The following is a 20,073-nucleotide window of genomic DNA, read 5'->3' on the forward strand; positions in this document are numbered from 1 at the left end:
CAAGGTTGCAAGAGGGCATGGAAACGCAGGGAGTGCTCAAGGCTCTAAAAAGCAAACCAGCATTCCAGAGGTCTTTCTCTGGAGGCCCACTTGCTCCAATAACTGCCTAGCAAGTGCCCAATCTATTTAAGGTCAATTACTCAGTGGCAGGGAGCTCACGGCAGTTGGAGGAGGATAAGGCAGTCGGCTAATAGAGGGACTGGCCGATTGACATAGAAGGAATGCATGCTGTGTTCACTCAAAACACAAATTTGGGGAATGATGAACATAATGCACAATCCATTACACTGTATTTCTTCTGTCAGGGGGAGGTAGCAGGAGGGAGGAGAGGAGAGGGAGCCGAAAAAGCATGGTATAGTGGGGCTATGTGATATGGCAAACAAGAAAGCAAAGTTAAATGATGAATTATTGTCTCTTGTCTTTTATAACAGTCTATTAATTGCACTTAATTTTTCATGGCAGCTATGTGACTGAACTTGATGGAGGAAAACAGTACATATCTTGTTCAGTGGTCCTGCCTGCACTCTGCCATCTTTTCTGGGTGATGGAAGTGTCTGATAATGATCCAGGCTACCTGTGCCACTTTAAAGAGGCCTTCACTGCTGACCTTTCAAAGCGGAAAGAAAGCATGAACATACGGTGGTTGAAAGTGGCAACTGCAGTCCACCCCACATTCAAGGACCTGAAATGCCTTCCAAGACCTGAAAGGGATGAAGTCTGGAGGTTGATTAAAGAAGTGAATGCCCAGCAGCATAACAATGAAGCAACAGAACCAGAGCCACCAAAAAAGAAAATGAGCCTCCTGGTTGCATCCGACTCAGAGGATGAAGAGGAGACAGCAGCTGACACGTCTGTGGATCGGTACAGAGCAAAACCCACCATTTCTATGGAGGACTGTCCACTGAAGTGGTGGTCTGCACATGCAGGGGCCTACCCAAACATGGCACTTCTTGCACAGAAATACTTTGCTACACCTGCAACTACTGTACCATGTCAAAGACTGTTCTCCCTCTCCGGTCACACTGTACAAAAGAAGAGAGCCTCACTCTCCTCTGAAAATGTCACCAAACTGGTCTGTCTTAGTGATTGGCTTAAATAAGGTTGTGTCTTGAGTTTTTCCACTTTGCAGTCCAAATTACAAGTTACAAATGTCCTGTGGCATACGGTTTTAGGACTGTGTTGTTTGTATCGTTTTTTGACTGTTTTTGTCATTTGGGACATTGCCCACCCCCCTTTTCTGTCCAGGAGAATTGTTACATTCCTTGTTATTAGAAAAATGTAAAGGTTAAATGTCCTGCTGTGGCATCCGGTTTTTGGACCATTTTGTTTGTACTGTATAAGCAATGTGTTAAGTGTTACATCTCCGTCAATTGCTGTGGTGTTTTAGTTAGGTACTTGGAGGAATTGTGCAGTAATGACAGATTCACACAGTTGTTTACAGTAAATAAATAATAAACAAATACAAATCTTAAAGTCAAGTTCATAAAGTAACTTACATTCCCGGTTCTGCTAATATTTCTGCCCGTTTTTCTTCATTGAGGACGTTAATCTTGCGCTTATCGTTGCGTTTCCGGTGTGGTAAAAATCTCCGCTGTGCTTAAATCTGCTGACCCTCGGTTGTGCAAAGAACTTTCTATAGGGCAGTTTTTAGTGGCTTTTGGCATATTTAGGTATGTGATTTGTTCCGTGTACCCGGAACGGAGGCAGGAACTTGATTCCTACTTAGCACTGATCGGCGATCTCAACCTCAAGTATGGGAGGAACTTTTTCTTTCGATATCATAAGGCTTTCTCCAGCAAAGCTGCGCTGCACCTCGTTCGGTCTAATGTCCGGCTGGACTGGTCAGTTTTGGATATGAAGCTTCAGGTTATGCTGGTGGGCGGTGCGCAGGTCAATTCCTGTTCCACTTGCGGAGTCACGGGCCACGTGGCTTCTCTCTGCCCTACGTTGCCGTTCCGCCAGGACCCCGGTCCCTCCTCTCAGCATCCTCATCCCCGATCCCCTCCTGGCGCGGCTGCCCGGGGACACCAGGTCCTTATGCCTTCCCAACTTCCCATTTGTAATAGCTTTAATGAAAGTGTTTGTACCTTCCCCAATTGCATATTTCTCCACATCTGCCGCGATGCACACCCCCGGTCCGTCTGCCCTCGGTGCTCACGTCAGCCCCGGTCTGCCCGGCAACCGACTCACTGTGGCTCAAAGACATTCTGAGTGTTCACCCATCCACTCAATTAAACCTGTTTATATTGGCATCTGAACTGGCTTCGCATCCTGATTCTGTGTTTGTTGATCCCCTTCTCTCAGGGGCGTAGGCAGTAATGGGCCAGGGCGGCACTGGCCCGCCCACTTTACTCACTGGCCCGTCCAGCCAAGTTTGATCAAAATACGTTTTGTTATGAAAAATATTCAAATATATGCAAAAAAAGAAATAGTAACAGGACTAGCTAGTTGTGTGTGTTTAATGTGTATTTTCTTATGATTAAAACAAAACTGTTTAAACCAAACAATCAAACAATTAGATCAAACTCCTTCGGAACGTAGTTGGTTGCTATGGTAACAACAGGCAGACTCTCCGGGCTGCCTTCAGCAGCTAACGTTAGCTAGCTGGCTGTTTAGACAACGTACCTAGCTACCACGGATGTGTTAAGCAATGCACTGTTAAAAGTTACCGCGACAACAATGGCTTCTCTTTAAAGTGGTATGGACAGTTTTCTTGGATGGAATCCAATGTAAATAAGGACGAGCTTTTCTGCAGCATGTGCAGACATTTCCCCAGCGGAGCTGATGGCCGATCAGCCAGAGAGGAGGCCCTCACACAGGTAACATTAAGTCCACGCACGCCGATAGGGGGGGACAAACGGGTCTGTTGTCCCGGGCCCACAGTAGGGGGGGGGGCCCAGAACTGGGCCCTCATTAAATTATGGAAGAATTAAAAATCTTTTTTTTAAATAGGCCTATTTGTGGAAAAAAATATGTAGCATAATATTTGAATTACATAAAAGCGTTTTATTTGTTTTCTTCCTAATTGTCCTGGAAATGGTGGTCAAGAACCCCCCCACTTCCAACATAAAAATGGTTTGGCCACTGATCAAAATTAATTAATAATATTAAAAAAAGGTGGTGACGGTGAAGCTGGAACTGTGAACGTAGAGCAAGGTAAGAAACAGCGCAGTCAACGTTTACGAGCCTTCCCAGCTAACAATTTTTGGTTCCCAGAACGTTCTGGGAACGTTCGTTTTTGGTTGCGCGAACGTTCCCTGAAGGTTAGGTTTGGTTGTGTTTTGGTTGTGTTTTCGTTATTATGGTTAAGTTTGTTGAACGTTCTGAACGTTCGTTTTTGGTTACATCGAACGTTCTCCGAACGTTCCCCTTACGTTGCAACCTTTAGAGAACCTTCCCCTAACGTTGTAACCTTTATGGAACGTTCCCCTAACGTTGCAACCTTCAGGGAACGTTCCCCTAACGTTCTCTGAAGGTTGCAACCTTTAGAGAACCTTCCCCTAACGTTTAACCTTTATGGAACGTTCCCCTAACGTTACAACCTTCAGGGAACGTTCCCCTAACGTTCTCTGAAGGTTGCAACCTTTAGAGAACCTTCCCCTAACGTTGTAACCTTTATGGAACGTTCCCCTAACGTTCCCCTAACATTGCAACCTTCAGGGAACGTTCCCCTAACGTTCTTTTTTACATTCCCCTAACCTTTAACAAACTTTAATAACAATGATACTAATTTTATTATTACTTTAAACCGTCTGCATGAGCAGGAATTAATTATTATATATTAGCAGGAATGAATGAACAGGCAAACTTGATTGGATTTAAAACTTTAATTAACAATATACAAAGAATAATAAAAAAATACAAAATAGATAAGGATGTAGAGTGCAAAGTAATAGTGCAAATGTATTGTGCAAAATGCATATTGGAATGATAAAGTATGTAATGTGTAGGTGAATGGCCAAAGTGGGGATGAGCCCACTTATCAGCAGTTCAGGAGAGTGATGGCAGAGGGAAAGAAGCTGTTCTTGTGTCTGGTTGTTTTTGTGTGCAGGGATCTGTATCGCGTGCCAGAGGGGAGGAGGCAGGAGGATGGCAGCAGTGTAGAAGATGGCCAACAGCTCTTGCTTCCGCAAAAACAAAAAATAAATAGAGCTCCATGGTTTTGAAGGCTTAGTCCTTCTCAGCTGACCTAAAAAGAAAGAAACAAAAGTTTGATATGTCATACTAAGAATAAACACATTAACAAAAGCAAGACAAATTGCCTGACTAACATAGTTAGATAGTTTTTGATTATTATGATTATTATTAACATCACAGAAGAATTTCAATTTACCGTCTGTGTGGGGCAAACTTCCAATCAAGTCCTCCGCGTCTGCTGCAGTCAGCGCGGGGAAGTTTTTCTGGGAGACCGCTAGAGTAGAAGTCAAAATGAAGCAACGTTACAAGTCAAATTAAAACCTCTTATTAGCCAAGCTAAGCATAATACTGATGTGAACAATAAAATAACACCTGCCTGTTATAACCCTGCAGATAGTCAGGTCCTGGAAGGCCTTCTTTCCCTTTCTGCCCCGCAGGATATACAGTTTTAGAACATCATTGGTTGCGACTCGCCGTAGCATGCGACGCATGGCAGTACCTCCGGTCGAACCTCCGGGCTTGTCAGGAAAAGTTGCTGTAAAACATATAGAAACACAAATTATACACATGGAACAAAGTGGAGAGCTTGTACAATCTCATTTTGTAAGAGAAGTCAGTTCTGTTATAATTTAAGTTATGCAAAAGAGTCCGTGTACTTGGCGGCCAACGGATTTTCGTTTTGAAAGGAAAAAAACAAAAACGAAAAACGGCCAGTTTCCCAATTACCATTAGTAAATAGGAAAACAAAAAACGGAAAACAACCCATTATTCGTTTTTTGTTTTGATATTAAAAAAACGAAAAACTATCTCGTTATCCGATTTTCTTTGATGTGTTTGTAGATGGAACTCGGAAATTAAAATGTGTGTATAAATCTTATTCCTCATTCATTTTTTTCGTGACCCGGAAGCGATCGTAGGTAGTAAGCGGCTGGGTCCGTGTACTTTTTCGTTCATTCGATTTTCATTTCATAAACAGGTATTAAAAAACAAAAAACGAATGGTTATTTGATTTTCGTTTTAAAACATGACATTTGAAATTGAAATACAATGCGTTTTTTCTTTTTCATTGTCGAAATGGGATGGGAGAAATTTAAAATATGCTGTGATTTTCATTTTCTATTTTATATAACAAAAATAAAATCACTCGAAAACAGAAACGAAAAAAGGCTTGTTTTTTTATATTCAGAGACCGGATGTTGTCATTTCCAAGGCAACAGCGCCAGCCTAGCCTACCAGTGTTCAGCCCAGGCCAAAATTACTTTGGAAACCTAGCTAGCTATACTCTTGATAATCCTTGGGGGGAATTTTATTTCATAATGTCACATGTATTTATTACCCTCTCTCCCTGCCTCCCTGTCTCTACCCACCGCAGACAACTTCGCCCCGAAGAGAGTCGAACCAGCGGAGCAAATAGACTTCGGTTCATGGCTGTAACGCTATTACGCGTTCACCGTTAACAATCCCAGCAAACGTTCTGTTGCTGCCGTTAAGCTTGCTGATCTGGCAGAGAGTCACCGGGGTTCGGATCAGATCATAGGGATCAGACCTCCAGTGCTGGGTCTAATATGCTAATATTAGCTGCTGCTGCAGCTAGCTAGCAGCTAGCCACCCGCCCTGTGACCTCCGGTCCCCGCGGTTGCGCCCCCGGACTGACTCTGCAGAGCTGGCGTTACCATTACCCCTATGATCAATGAGCAATGATCAAGGATTACCAAATTTCTCTCTCATATTGCTCCTCATAACCACTGAAAAACTAAAAAATCTAACCCAAAGTACAATTATTATGGACGTTAGCTGACATTAAGGGTTTCTGCTTCATTAAGGGAAATTGTAAGGAAAAAGCTTAACGTGGTTAACCATTAAGCTTTTTCACGTTAAGCGATTTTTTGATCACTGTTTATAAACAGTGATCAAAAAATCTAACAAAGTCGTTATGGACGTTATCTGACTGATATCTGATTGATCATTGTTTAGGTACATTAAAGTTAAGCTTTTTCACGTTAAGCGTTTTAGAATGTCCCTGCTGCTGCTGAGGGAATCTGTAGCCTATAACTTCCGTTTTTTGCCCCCCTTTACATAAATATACATATGGCTATGAAATAGATCATGAAATACAGGCTTTAGTCATAATACTTCAATAGCCTAAATACATGTATGTTTTACTATGTATTTCGAGGGACTTTTATTTATTCCATCTATTTATATGCACGTTATATTTAAGGGAAGTTTGGTTATCTCACAGACTCAGACTAAAAGCAGCAGCAAGCCTGCCTGACATCAGTGCATCATAGCATATCACTATCTGCAAATAAAATAAAATATGAATAAATCACGAGCGCGGCAGATTCCCAGCTCAGCTAGAGCGGGTAACGCCAGCTCTGCAGACGAACCAGATCGAACCAGGTCAGTCGTCCCGGGAAGCAAACCGCGGGGACCGAGGTTACAGGGCTGGTGGCTATCTGCTAGCTAGCTGCAACAGCAGCTTATATTAGAATAGACCCAGCACCGGAGGTCAGATCCCCATGATCTGATCCCGAACCGCCGGTGACTCTCTGCCAGATCAGCAACAGAAAGTTTGCTGGGATTGTTAACGGTGGCGTAACGGTAACGTTACAGCCGTGAACTGAAAGTCTGTTTCCTCAGCTGGTTCGACTCTCTTGGGGCGAAGTTGTCTGCGGCGGGTAGAGACAGAGAGTCAGAGGGAGGCAGGGAGAGAGGGGAATAAATACATGTGACATTATGAAATAAAATTCCCCCCCAAGCATTATCAAGAGCACAGGTTTCCAAAGTAATTTTAGCCTGGGCTGAAAGCAACACTGGTAGACTATGCTGGCGCTGTTGCCTTGGAAATGACAACATCCGGTCTCTGAATATGAAAAAAAAAACCTTTTTTCATTTCTATTTCCGAGTGATTTTATTTTTGTTATATGAAATAGAAAATGAAAATCACAGCATATTTTTAATTTCTCCCATCCCCTTTTGACCATGAAAAGGAAAAAAATGCCTTGTATTTCAATTTCAATTGTTGTATTTTAAAACGAAAATCAAATAACCATTCGTTTTTTGTTTTTTAAGTCTGTTTATGAAATGAAAATCAAATGAACGAAAAAGTACACGGACCCGGCTGCATACCCGGAAATCATTTGGACATCAATGAGACCATGGACAGTTAGAATGATACGGACATAAAAATGTTTTTAGACGAATATGCTAGTTTTATATTAGAAAACCGAAGGAATGGGATGTCTTGTGGTGATATAGCAGCTGCGTTGGGTTCACAGTTTGGAACGATACGGGGTTTTTCTGAGAGGAGTGTGCAGAGGTGGTGTGCTCAGCAGGGACTTGTGGCGAAACACAAGTTGACTTTTATTATGAAGTGGTCACAGGAGATTTAGCTGACCTGCTCACATTCATCAGAGTGTACACAACAAGACAACCATCATAGTCTAATAATAATAATAATGAAGCGAAATTTTTTTCAAAACTTCTCATTTTCATTGCCATTGCTTTGGCAAATATCTGTCAAACAAACTAAAATTGAAACCATGATTTGGCTTTCCCTTATCAAATTGCAAAAGACTCCGATTTAATACAACAATATCTGTCAAACAAACAGGGCTATAATTAGTATAAATAAGATATAAAATCAATATAAATGTGATTTTTGGAGGTTAAAAAAGTAACTACCTAAGTCAATAGGCCTACATTTTAAATGAGCTACTTTTACTAGTAATTTTACTTGTACTTGAGTAAACAACAAAGTAACAGTACTTTTACTTAAGTAGAACATTTTTTACTCTTTTCACTTCTGCTGATTTATTTAAATCTAAAAATTGCATAGACCTAGCCCTGGTCTGCATATCGGCCTAGCTGTGGTCAGCTTTTTATTTACTTTTAAGAGTAGCATTCATTTGTATGTTTAACAAAAGCGGTAAACCGCGCGATTGATAAAAAAAAAAAAAAAACTTGCCTCAGCAATACCTTCAGCGATTTCAACTTCAAGTTGGCCATCAGGACAGAAGTCCCTGACAAGTCCCTGCTGAGCACACCATCTCCCGCATTATTATTATTATTATTAGACTATGATGGTTGTCTTGTTGTGTAGACTCATTTTTGATGAAAGAGAGCAGTCAGCGCTAATCTCCTGTGACCACTTCATAATAAAAGTCAACTTGTGTTTCGCCAGTGAAATGATTTTAATATTTGCATATTAAAAGCGATATGCAGACCAGGGCTAGGTCTATGCAATTTTTAGATTTAAATAAATCAGCAGAAGTGAAAAGAGTAAAAAAATGTTCTACTTAAGTAAAAGTACTGTTACTTTGTTGTTTACTCAAGTACAAGTAAAATTACTAGTAAAAGTAGCTAATTTAAAATGTAGAGTTACTTAGTTACTCTTTAACCTCCAAAAATCACATTTATATTGATTTCATATTTATACTAATTGTCGCTATGTATTGCGGTTGGTTGAAGATAGTGTTGTATTAAATAGTCTTTTTGGTGATGATAAGGGAAAGCCAAATCAGGGTTTCGATTTTAGTTTGTTTGACAGATATTTGCCAAAGCAATGGCGCAAAACAACGTTAGAGACCTTTTATGTGAAAATTTGAAATTTTGAAAATGTTTTCGCTTCATTATTATTATTATTAGAGTATGATGGTTGTCTTGTTGTGTAGACTCATTTTTGATGAATGAGAGGGACAGGGAGACGTTGCACAGATGATAGCAAGTGAGATAGCGGAGAGAAGAGAGTATCTAAAGCGAATTGTTGCAGTCACTTCCATGTTAGGGAGACAGGGAATCCCCCTTTTGTGGCAATAATGAAGTAACAGAAGAAGTGAGTGCAAAAATTTTTGCAAAACGCAGTTACAAATACCCTGGGGGCTAATCACCTCCTGTCTTTAAATCCTAGTGAGGTCTCTGCTCGGACGTGTGCGCACTGTGAATGCAACATTGAACATTTAGCATGTTTAATAATGCAAAACCAGTCCTGCAGGATTATGACAGGGAAAGGCCTTTTTAGTAAAGCTATCAAAGCATGAGAGTTGGAGTTTATTCATCTTTGATGCTGACGGACTGGTTCAGCCTGCAGCAGCTGTTTCACTTCACTTTGTATTTCCTTGATCGATTTGATAAGGGAAAGCCAAATCATGGTTTTGATTTTAGTTTGTTTGACAGATATTTGCCAAAGCAATGGCAATGAAAATGAGAAATTTTGAAAATGTTTTCGCTTCATTATTATTATTATTATTAGACTATGATGGTTGTTTTGTTGTGTAGACTCATTTTTGATGAATGAGAGCAGTCAGCGCTAATCTCCTGTGACCACTTCATAATAAAAGTCAAGTTGTGTTTCGCCACAAGTCCCTGCTGAGCACACCACCTCCGCACACTCCTCTCAGAAAACCCCCGTATCGTTGCAAACTGTGAACCCAACGCAGCTGCTATATCACAACAACACATCCCATTCTTTCGGTTTTCTAATATAAAACTAGCATATTCGTCTAAAAACATTTTTACGTCCGTATCATTCTAACTGTCCATGGTCTCATTGATGTCCAAATGATTTCCGGGTATGCAGCCGCTTACTACCTACGATCGCTTCCGGGTCACGAAAAAAATGAATGAGGAATAAGATTTATACACACAATTTAATTTCCGAGTTCCATCTACAAACACATCAAAGAAAACCGGATAACGAGATAGTTTTTCGTTTTCCGTTTCTTAATATCAAAACAAAAAACGGATAATGGGTTGTTTTCCGTTTTTTGTTTTCCTATTTACTAATGGTAATTGGGAAACTGGCCGTTTTTTGTTTTTGTTTTTTTCCTTTCAAAACGAAAATCCGTTGGCCGCCAAGTACACAGACCCAAAAGCCACTGTACCTTCAACTGGGTCCCAAGATGAAGTGGCAGGCCGAGCTTGTGTTAGAATACACCCATCCAGCTCTGGGCGACCGGCTGGTTTCTTGTGTGGTGTTGACTCATCTAAAAAGAAAGTAGATATGAATATTGGTCAGTTCATTTATGGTAGGTTTCTTGCAAATGCCATTGCATAACTACAATGTTACATTAGACAATTGCAAAAAAAAAACAATTACATGCAGGTGGTGGTGGCAGTGATGTCTACGGACCTGAAAAAAGGCAGGAAGAGACAAACCCATCAGAACAGTCACATGATAAGCACCAGGCTGAGGGTCAGTAGTTCCATGGTAGGAATAGGACTCTGGTTTCTTAAATGCATGTATAAATGTTAACTTACAGACATGGCTTCTAGACACACGCTCCGTCCTGGAATGCTTTCTTGCTTGTGGACCGGAGTCATCTGAAATAAAAGACCATACAATTTGTACTGATTGCAAAAATAATATTTGAATGTATACAGTGTAAACAAACATTACAACATAAACATTGTATGTGACGGTATTTCTCAGGACTTTTGCATTGTAGCCCAGAGACTTTCTAATGGGGAGACACAGCATCCATAGAAATGCATGGGGTTAGTTTGTAAAGCCAGTATGGCAGCTGTGTAGCCTAAACATATTCCCTATATTCCTGTATGAAACGGAGGGATATGACCTCCCACGATTTAACTGGTTGAGGCGGTAGATATGGACTTGACTCCGATCAAAGAATCAGGCTCCAGAGGAAGTAGGTCCGGTTAACAGAGCTTTATTTAAGTTGCATTGTAGTTTGAGTTTGTGTGGTCTACAAGAACAAAGATAAATACAATAAGAATATCAATTTAAGCTGCAGTATACTAATATCAATGATAAATGAGCTAAACTAATAATTATGAATGGTATAGGAATCAACAGTGGTTACTAACTGAACAAAAGGCTGCAGCTTAAAACTAAGGTGCACAAATATTAGCTGTAACTGTTATCAATAGGCCACAGACATGAAACGTTGAATAAATCACGAGGTCATTACATGCACATAAACTACAGAGCACAGTAACTGAAATTCACTTCACAATAACCTCCTCCACTATATTATAGAAGTTAACTTAACATACAAACACTCAAAGCACACACGAAGTGTGATATAAACATGCGTTATCACATATTAACGGCGATAATTAGCTAATTAGACTCTTTACGAGTGTGCCGTGGAGAAAGGAAAATAAGGCTTACATGACAACTGCTGCCATAACTTCGATCTAAATAGTTAAACTATACAGTTAAATTAACACATATATTGTACTGGTATGTGGTCAGACAACAAACTCCACATGTACAATACTCACGTTTTCCTCACGAACGCACAAATCAGACAGAATGAAGAAAAAGGAATAAGGAAAAAGTCCGCTGCCTCTCTAAACAGACATCAAAGCACAGTGCCGCTCACTCAACCGACATCAGACTGCAGTAACGCCGTCCACCTGCTGGGGGCGTGGACAGACTTTCCAACACAGCCGCCCCCGAATGTCTGTCGGGACATTTGATATCATGAGGAAAGTCTGTCAGCAGGTTTGTCTTCGTCTTCCAGTTTGGATAGCTTTACCAGTCGGGCCACAGGACGTACATAAGTCCTATCTTTGACCTGAACAGCAGCAGCCCGGATGCGGCCATCCGGTCCCGCATAAGTCTCTGTGACCGTGCCAACAGGCCAAAGAGCACGTGGGAGTTGGGGATCCACGACTAGTACCACTTGTCCATTAGTAAGCTCTTTGGTGTCCGTCCTCCACTTCTGCCTCTCCTGTAGACTGGGCAGGTAGTTGCGGATGAACGCCGACCAGAAGTTGTCAGCCAGCACCTGACTGTGTCTCCATCGTCGCTTCCCCAGCAGATTGTGGGGATCGTACAGCGCTTGAGGAAGTGATGCATCTCTGCGTCCCATAAGCAGGATGTTAGGCGTAATGGGATCCGGGTCGGCAACATCAGCCGACACGTAGCCTAAAGGTTTCGCATTCATAATGCCTTCAACTTCAGTGAGAACCGTCCGCAACACGGTCTCCGGCACGGATTGCTCTTTGAAGATGACCTTCAAAGCTGTCTTAACTGACTTGACTTCTCTCTCCCACGTCCCACCGAAGTGAGGAGCACTTGGTGGGTTGAAACGGAAAGTGATTCTCTGCTCTGCCAGCTGTTGCTGCAATGTTGGGCCCATGGTGTAGAATACCTCTCGCAGCTCCCTGTCCCCTCCGACAAAGTTTGTGCCATTGTCTGACAGTAGCTCAAAGGGCTTACCACGTCGAGCAACGAAACGTCGCAGGGACATCAGGAAGGCATCTGTATCCAGAGATTCCAATAAATCCAGGTGTACACATCTCGTTGTCATGCACTTATACACAATGCCCCATCTCTTCTCATTCCGCCGGCCAATCTTTACGGTAAAGGGGCCAAAGCAGTCCACTCCAGTTGAGTAAAACGGTGGCTTGTAAATGCATAAACGTGCTTGCGGGAGGTCAGCCATCTTTGGGATTTCGGGCTTTGCCCTCCAAAACTGACATTCTCGGCAAGCACGCTGGTGTTTCCGTACAGCTTCCCGTCCCCGCAGTATCCAATACTGTCGACGTAACTCCGCTAGTACCCTCTCAGGTCCGGGGTGATGAAGCTTACAGTCAAACTCCTGAATCAGTAGCTTGGTAATGTGATTCCTGGGATCCAAGACAATAGGATGCATAGCGTCCCTTTCTAGATGTTCAGTGTGGCGCAGACGACCCCCCACTCGGATGAGTCCCTCGCCTTCATCGTACTCTGGAGAAAGAGAGCCAATTCTACTGTCGGGCAGGATAGGTCGATTTGAAGTGAGGGCCTTGACTTCTTCAGGAAATGAATCCATTTGGGCCTGTGCCAGAAGGATCTTCTCCGCTGTGATGAAGTCAGCTGCGTCATAGGACTGGCGGGAATCAGTGGGCCTTGAGTCCATCGGTGGGGACGTGCCAACTCCTTCAAAGTTAGCCCCCTGGTGATATCGTCTGCCGAATTTCTTGCTGAATCCACATACCTCCAATTCGTCACCTCTGTCAGCGTTTGGATTTCTGCTACACGAGTTCCAACAAAAACTTTGTAGCGACACGATTTAGACCTTAGCCAGTGCAGCACAGTGGTAGAATCAGACCAGAGGAAGACTTGTTCGATGGGCAGAGTGAGCTCAGTTTGGAGGACACTGGCGAGCTGGGCACCAGTGAGAGCCGCACTTAGTTCAAGGCGAGGCATGGACAGGTGTTTTTTAGGTGCCACACGAGACCTGGCAAGCACAAAAGAGACATAAATCTGGCCTTTGTAATCAGTTGTGCGCAAATAAGCTACAGAGCCGTAGGCTCTTTCTGACGCGTCGCTAAAGATGTGGAGTTGTCTTGTCGAAGCAGGGTGTCAGCACAGACTGGAGTGTAGGGTCGAGAGGCTCCAGGTGAGGCAGGTTTGGGAGTTCCTCTTCCCAGCTGAGCCACTGGTCCCGCAAGGTCTGAGGATGTATTGGGTCATCCCAGCCGATGTCTTGCTTCCACAAGTCCTGAATGAGAACCTTGGCCCTGGTAGTGAATGGCACGATGAAACCTATTGGGTCATACTGGCTAGCCAGGACCTTATACAAGGTCCTCATGGTGGGCTCTGAGGGTTCCAAAGGTCGATGTTTGTACCCTAGTGTGTCGCTGAGACAGTTCCATCTTAAGCCCAGGGTTGGCTCTTGGAGGTCGCTGCTGCTCCTAGACAGCCAAAGCTCGCTGCTTGCTGATGTAGCTTCGGGAGGAAGATCCTCGATGACTGAAGGGAGATTACTCGCCCATTGCCTTATCTCAAAACCACCATCAGAGAGTAGCTTCCGCAGGTCGTCAACCAGGTCTTTGGCTTCTTCTACGGTGCAGGTGCTGTGTAGGAAGTTGTCAACATAGAATGACTGTTGTACCGTGTCCTTCGGTAAAGCTTGTTCCCCTTGGTCCTGGATGTGATGCTGCAGTGCATAGATTGCGCAACATGGACTGCAGGTTGTTCCGAAGGGTAACACCTGCCACTCGTAAATGGTTGGCTCTAGCTCCCTTTTCATGTCTCTCCAAAGGAACCGCAACAGTGGCTGATCGGTGGGCAGCAGGCGGATCTGGTGGAACATACTCTTTATGTCTCCACTCACTGCAACAGAGTGCTGCCGGAACCTGAGAAGAACACCAAGCATGGACGGTCCTAAGGTAGGTCCGGGCAGGAGGAATTCGTTCAGTGACTGTCCTTGGTATTGATATGAGCAGTTAAAGACGATCCTGTCCTTACCATTATGGTGGACCATATGGTGGGGAATAAACCAGGACCTTGTGGATTGGTCGGCTTGGTCTGAAGAGATCTTAGCCACATATCCAGCCTGTTCTAGCTTCCGTATCTCGTTGCAGTAGGACTCTGCTTTCTTAGGGTCTCTTGCGAGTCTGCGTTCTGAGCTGCGAAGACTAGACAGGACAGCTTCTTTGGGAGCATGAAGGGTTATTTCCGGGGTACGCCAGAGCAGCGGTGTGGCGTAGCGCAGGGTGCTATTGATGTCTACCCGCGTTGTAGCCGTTTGGAGCAGAGTGAGGGCTTGTTGATCCTGCTTGGAACGAGTGACCACCTTAGCACTGTAGGGAAGTGTGTCCAGCTGCCAAAGGCGCTCAACATTCCGGAGGAGCTCTTCAGCCGGTGCTGTGGCCAGGTGTAGGCACTGTTGCTCAGTCACCGTGTCTTGGGTGAGTGATGTCGGACCCTGAAGGGACCAGCCTAGTTTAGTGCACACAGCAATGGGGCTACCAGGTGGCCCGGTGCGCACTGGTTGAATGGGCGTAAGCAGATGTGGTATATCAGACCCAATGAGAAGCAATGGCTGAGCCCGATCCACTGGAGCTAGGGGGAGCTCTCTCAGATGCTTGTATTTCCTTTGTAGGGCAGCCACTGGGTAGGAAAATTCAGAGAGGCACAAGCTATCCGCAGTGAAGGCATTTGAGAGCTGATACCTCTCTGTTGGTGCATGAATGGGGGACACTTGAAAAGTAACTGATGAACCATCCAGCTGAGTGACCCTTTGATGTACAGTCCGCAATGGAATGGTCTCTGGATGTCTGAGAAGCTTCAACTGATTCACCACCTGTGGGAGAACAATACTACGTTCTGATCCATCGTCGAGTACAGCGTAAGATTCCATTGTAAGGTCGCCGTTGTGCAGGAGGACTTTAATGACCTTCAACATAACCTTCTGGGAGCGGTTAGGACGGTCCAAATAGATCCTAGTAGGTGGTAGGCTGACCATGAGAACGGAGCGCTGGACCTCTTCAACTGACTCATGCAGGATGGTGAGGTGTGTTTCCTTACAGACTTTGCAAGGCCGCTTAAGGGTGCAGCTGTCCACAGCATGGCCTCTACCACATCTCCAGCACCTTTTACCCTCCTTAATCCACTTGACGATCTGGCTAGTGGTCAACTTCTTGAAATCTTCACAGGAGTTGAGGTAGTGCTCTTTATTGTCACAATAAGGGCAATAGGGCTTAGGTTTAGCTGTGTGTTTGGCTCTAACTAGCTCTGGTGTGTCTACCTGCCCTTCCTTTGTGAGGAAGACTGACGCTGGTCGCACCTTAGAATGAGTGATGTGTGGATCCTTCTTGACTGGCTTGGGTACTTCACTCCGGTACAAGGATGCTGCTCGGCTGGAAATACGCTTAGCTTGTGACTTAACCTGCAACCAAGTCGCTAGATCTGGGAGAGTGTAGGTTATGTCTGTACCAGTCTGCAGAATGTGGTGACTCAGGCAGTATTCAACAAACCCATCATGATATGCAGGAGGCATTTTACTCAGGAGCCGGTCCACGTGCGAGCCACAACGTAGCTCATATCCATTCTCCCCTTCCAGGGTTCTCAGCATCCCCACCAAGGACTGAACTGATAGTGCGAAGGTGTCAAAGGCATTAGCATCACCATACTTTAGCGCTGGGCTGTTGAGAATGGCGCCTAGCTCCGATTGGACAAGCTGTCTTGGTTGGCCATACTTTTCTTGCAGTGCCTGCAGTGCCTGCAGAGCCATAGTGTATGGTCTTGCGTCATACATATATGCCTTAGCAAGCTGTAGTGCACTGGGGAGCTTCAGGTGGCCAAGTAATACTTGGAATTTATATTGCTCGCTGAGGTGCCCATGGGCATTAAGTAAGTTGTCCAGGGCCATCTTCAGTAGAGCAAAGTCACTTTCACGGCCACTCTCGAATACTGGAAGAGTAGGCTTAGGAATGCCATAGGCGGAAGCAATCAACATTTCAGCTCCAGGGACTTGCATATATCCTGGATACGGAGCTGTGAGGGCTGAAGCAACCTGTGGGGGTTGGGAGACAGCGTATGCCGATGTCGGCCTCACATGGAAATGCGTCGCATGGCCTGGCAGAGTGTGATGCGTACCTTGAGGTGCTGGCAGCGTAAGGTTGGCTGCGGCAGCAATATTCTGTGCAATGGCGGGAACTGCTGCAGGTGGATGTGCCACTGGGCCCATAAAGACTGGTGGCGTCACTGGAGGTGCTATTGCAAGTTGGGCTGCTAAGGAAGCAGGGGGAAGTGACGTTACCTGTAAGGACCTTAAAGGTGGCGCTGGTGTAATTGGGGGGAGCACATTAACCGTGGATGTTGGAGCAGGGTGAAGGACGGCGGCATGCTGTGGAGTTGAATGTCGTTGGTGAGGGGAGGAGATCAGCTTGGCCTTGTCGGCTCGTGATGACTGGGGAAGAGCAGCAAAGCTATCTGGCGTTGGGGGGTTGTCCAGTGGAGCCTCTGCATCCTGTTCTTGAAGCAGGGACGATACTAGCTTTGCTACCTCCAGTCTATTCTCGGCCTTCTTGCGTGGCGACGCTGGCGCTCCAACTGCTTTGTTAATGCTTCTTTGGCTTTGAGGGCTTCCTCTTGCTGTCGCTGGGCCTCCTTAGCCTGAAGCTCTAGCTTTTGGCATTCAATGTCAGCACATGAGTCCTCTTCTATCTGACGTTGAACCTCTTTAAGCTCCATCTCCTTAAGCTTCTCCTCCAGAATGGCGGCGTGTACGGTAGATAGAGCAAGAAAGGGAGCTGTTCCTCCAGAGACCGTGGTCCGCCCACTGGACTTGGAGCCTAAGCTGGATACGCTTCTCATTGATGTTTTCCTCGATTTGCCACTGTGGTTGCTGTTTGAGCAGGGTTGAGCAGTTGGAGGAAGATCCGGTCGGGGAAAGTATCCAACTTCGTAATCTGCCAAGTGAGCGGGTGGATGGTGTTCTCGGTGGGGACGTTCCCTGTCCACTGCTGGTGTGTCTACAGCCGCGCTGTCCATATCGTTAAGAGTATGCACTCAATCCGGCTCGAAGGACCATGAAACGGAGGGATATGACCTCCCACGATTTAACTGGTTGAGGCGGTAGATATGGACTTGACTCCGATCAAAGAATCAGGCTCCAGAGGAAGTAGGTCCGGTTAACAGAGCTTTATTTAAGTTGCATTGTAGTTTGAGTTTGTGTGGTCTACAAGAACAAAGATAAATACAATAAGAATATCAATTTAAGCTGCAGTATACTAATATCAATGATAAATGAGCTAAACTAATAATTATGAATGGTATAGGAATCAACAGTGGTTACTAACTGAACAAAAGGCTGCAGCTTAAAACTAAGGTGCACAAATATTAGCTGTAACTGTTATCAATAGGCCACAGACATGAAACGTTGAATAAATCACGAGGTCATTACATGCACATAAACTACAGAGCACAGTAACTGAAATTCACTTCACAATAACCTCCTCCACTATATTATAGAAGTTAACTTAACATACAAACACTCAAAGCACACACGAAGTGTGATATAAACATGCATTATCACATATTAACGGCGATAATTAGCTAATTAGACTCTTTACGAGTGTGCCGTGGAGAAAGGAAAATAAGGCTTACATGACAACTGCTGCCATAACTTCGATCTAAATAGTTAAACTATACAGTTAAACTAACACATATATTGTACTGGTATGTGGTCAGACAACAAACTCCACATGTACAATACTCACGTTTTCCTCACGAACGCACAAATCAGACAGAATGAAGAAAAAGGAATAAGGAAAAAGTCCGCTGCCTCTCTAAACAGACATCAAAGCACAGTGCCGCTCACTCAACCGACATCAGACTGCAGTAACGCCGTCCACCTGCTGGGGGCGTGGACAGACTTTCCAACACTGTATGCTTCCCCATTCACTTAAATAGGAAAATAGCTTGCCGATAACTGCCCAAAGTACGTTGCAAGGTGGCCGCCGAGTGACTTGCCTAAAATGACTGATTGTATTGGCTATCAAGTATGTACTGTACACTAAAACGAATTGAAAGAACTGGTATGTCTTATTTGTAACAACAACAACGCAAGCAGGTTAACACGATGACACAAAACATACAATGCGGCAAAGCATACACAGCAGCACAGCAGCAAACAAAGCGCAATATATATGCAATCCATTTAAAGCGTAACTCTCGCCACAATGCAACCTAGGATCTTTTTGTGAATGTACCAGAGTCAAACTTTGTTTAAAAGCATAATTAGGACGGAAACGCCACTTTTAAGATTGATCGTATTGTCGTTTTCTGGTCAAACGGCCTTTTGAATGGGAGAACTAGAGGCTACTTTTATCGCATCAAAATCACTATATGTAAAACACTAAGAAGGCTCGACACAACATGAAACTTTGCACAAAGTCTCACCAGGGTTTTACACATGAACTTGGGCATAGCGAGAACATTGTTTGTGCACAAAGAGTTTACCAAAATAAAAAATTTTGAACAAGTCGCTGCTTGACTGGCAAGATGGCGACGAGGGGAAAAACAAATGCTGAAGTGAGTTGTTGAACCTTTTTTGGTCAACCTGATTAAAACCGGAATATAACAAAGCACTACGAGGGAAAGGGCTTACGGTTAGACCCCAAACCGTTGCACTACAACCATAACATCATGAAACTGTAACGTATTTCACTTACTTTTTCGTGAGATCGTTTGGCGAAGCAAATAAAATCTTCTTTCTTTGTCCGTTGGTGTAGCGTATCAAACGCAAACGGAAGTCCGGAGGACAGGACTTGAATCGGTCACCTGAGAGCAGAGGCACGGTCTTCCCCTACTGGCGGGGGGGTGTAACGATTGGATTTAAACACTGATTGAGCCACTTGTTAGAAGTGAAATGGAAGAAGTGAATTGTCTTAGTTGTGAAAATCGATAGATTCTTGTTTTAAGTATTTTCACCTAATACAGTTAAAACCAACCGCAAACCGAAAAAGTACAGTTTTTAGCAAAATTGATTTCAGCCTAAAAGTAAATATATTATCTTGCTATGTTGTTTATCTTACTTAGATTTTATAAGACCAATCATTTTTGAGTGAATCTAAATCAAGTGACTGCAAACCTTTTATATGCTACTTCAAAAACGTAAATGGAGCTGGTTTAAATAAACATTTTAAAACCGCACTCTGAACAACCAAAAACTACCAAACGGGAACGTTGTGTGGAGGTAACAGTGCAACCACAGGAGAACGTTCCCGTTGGTTGGTTCCCCTAACGTTTAGGGAACGTTATAACCATGAGGGAACGTTCCCTAAACGTTAGTTTTTGGTTTGGTTCGAACTAACCTTTAGAGAACCAAAAACTAACGTTCCCCAACGTTCCCTAAACGTTCTGTCAGTGGGGTTGTAACGTAACGCAACAGGCCAGCTCTCATGTTAACGTCCATTAGATGGTATAAAAGCCTGACACAACACGTTAACTTTGACAGAAACAGTTGAGTTTGGTAGCTCCATCAGTAAGGATGAGACAGAGAGAGATCCAGCTGCAGTCAGGTGACAGAGAGAGTGATGCGGGAGGGGCCCGCTGCCCCGCAACGGAGGGACAGAGTCAGGCTACCTGTGAGAGAGAAGAGAGAGAGAGAGAGAAGAGAGAGAGAGATAGAGAGAGTGATGCGGGAGGGGCCCGCTGCCCTGTCGGAGAGTCTGAGCAGGATGGATCAG

At 44.1% G+C, this 20,073-nt stretch overlaps 1 long non-coding RNA gene across 1 annotated transcript; it reads right to left on the reverse strand.

Moving 5' to 3' along the window:
• Positions 1-4,519: 4,519 nt before the first annotated feature.
• Positions 4,520-19,318, reverse strand: LOC120567751. Its single transcript, XR_005640609.1, has 5 exons — positions 19,057-19,318; positions 10,399-10,461; positions 10,238-10,270; positions 10,023-10,124; positions 4,520-4,672 (listed from the first exon to the last, which is right to left on the reverse strand). It is a non-coding gene; the product is annotated as an uncharacterized LOC120567751 (long non-coding RNA).
• Positions 19,319-20,073: the final 755 nt, after the last annotated feature.

Source organism: Perca fluviatilis, chromosome 11, assembly GCF_010015445.1.
Source record: "Perca fluviatilis chromosome 11, GENO_Pfluv_1.0, whole genome shotgun sequence".
Lineage (NCBI taxonomy): Eukaryota > Metazoa > Chordata > Actinopteri > Perciformes > Percidae > Perca > Perca fluviatilis.